The sequence below is a fragment of the Convolutriloba macropyga genome, chromosome 5 (assembly GCF_964194025.1).
Source record: "Convolutriloba macropyga chromosome 5, txConMacr16.3, whole genome shotgun sequence".
NCBI classification, from domain to species: domain Eukaryota; kingdom Metazoa; phylum Xenacoelomorpha; order Acoela; family Convolutidae; genus Convolutriloba; species Convolutriloba macropyga.
The window spans coordinates 7,096,726-7,098,499 of record NC_134472.1 but is presented as its reverse complement, the minus strand read 5'-3'; the positions used below and the strand labels follow the sequence as shown (position 1 = coordinate 7,098,499).

Genomic DNA, 1,774 nt, shown 5'->3' with positions numbered 1-1,774 from the left:
GTTTGATTGGCTAAAATAAAAATATATGGACGAAAATATAAGTAAATGTTAGACTGAAAATTTAACTAAAATTCACAAAGATTGACATTATTAAACCAAAGTCATGGATATATTCTTGCATATTCATTTTTTAGGCAGTACATTCGGTTTTTCTCTCAGCAGTGAAAGTGAAATTTAAAATGATTGATACCATTGCATCAACCATATAGGTGCTTGATGCTTGATGCATATGGAATATGAACAAAAACTTACCAATTAAATTAAGATTTGACTCTGCTCAATATAAACAGCTGCTCACAAAATGGGATCCAAAGAAACAATAATTTTTCTACGAAATGTTTCTATTAAATAACATCATTTGAAATAATCCTGGCTCAAATAATTCCACTGAAACTGCAAAACACAATTAGAAATTGCCAACTTTAAGTTAAACTGTCTGTAAATCTTTTGTTTTCGCCTGAGGTACCCTTGCTGTTTTTTCGCAGTTTTCCCCTTCCTCTAATGTAAACAAACCCTGGAATTCTGTGGACTGTAATCAAAACAAAAACCGTCGGGAGTTTATAAAGTTATTTAATCTGATAGGAAAGTCACTATGCTTATATAATTATTCTATGAATACAAGTAATGAAATTGAAAGAACAAACTAACAACGTGCAGTAAATTTATATAGCCTGAGCTATCGAATGACGTATCAAGATTTAAAAGACCAAGAATTTTTGGAAAACATAATAAAATGCACTGAATTCTGCTTTTAGACTTAACTGAATTTTGGGTTTTAAAATTGGCTTAAAAATGTACCGAAAAAAACGCTAATTATAGGCAAATTTTCTATCCAGATTGTACAATTTTTTGAAGTAAATTTCGTGTAAAAGTTTTTATGAAACCTCTATTATTTATTACACAATGGCAAAAAATTTGAGCGAAAAATTGGAATGAATAAAACGAATAAAAAATTGATAGTTGACGATTTTTTATTTTGTTTCACACATATTTCACGCTATCAAAGCCAGTAGTCAACTGATTATAGGCGGCTGTGGCGATAAAATACGGGCCAAAATTTTAGTCTGTCGATATTTGAACAATGTCTATACGGTTAAAATGCAAATAAAAGCGGCAGAAACGCATTTTTCGCCCCATTAGGCGGAAGGGGGGAAATTTAGGGATAAAAATAAAAATGTCAAAAGCAGAACTATTGATATAACTTATGGCGAAAAGTAAATAACGCTTTAATTTTGAATAGTTGTTACAATTTGAAAGGAGAGAGAGGTTTAAATTTTGCAATTATATCAAAACATAAGTTGAAAACACTTTTTCTATAAAGTACTTGAAGTAATCAAATATATGTCGCAATAAAACGCCAAACAAGTTAGGAGAAGCCGGGTAGATTTGCCTACCTTTCCCCAAGGGCGGTTTTAAACAAACAATATACCTGGCTGTAGTGAATAGCGGGTGTAGAAAAAGTAATAACCACGTTGGTTATAAATAAAACGGCTACTAACTAGACACAACTTACACTGCCTGTCAAAGTGGCCTCTCAGGTGAATGTTAGTTAGTTAACCAAATCACAACTTATAATCCAACACCACCTAAACTTTACAATCGGATAGTGAAAATCGTGTAGTTTTGTATAAAACCACAGGGGAGATAGATTTTATACTTAACTTTGAAGGATTATATAAAATAACTCACAGTTCAGCCAACGGTGAAAGTAAATGTTGTTTTTCGATATCGAATTGAAAACAGATTAGAGGCTTAGTCAAAACTGGAGTTTCAA

General features: G+C 31.7%; 1 protein-coding gene across 1 annotated transcript in view; it reads right to left on the bottom strand.

The window, feature by feature from the left end:
* LOC142339093 (patched domain-containing protein 3-like) overlaps positions 1-1,359 on the bottom strand; it is a 52,655-nt gene extending 51,296 nt beyond the window's left edge. Inside the window, exon 1 of the mRNA XM_075388811.1 lies at positions 253-1,359. The gene's annotated coding sequence lies outside the window, so the exon portion shown is untranslated. The remainder of the gene's footprint in view (positions 1-252) is intronic.
* Between the last annotated feature and the right edge of the window lie 415 nt (positions 1,360-1,774).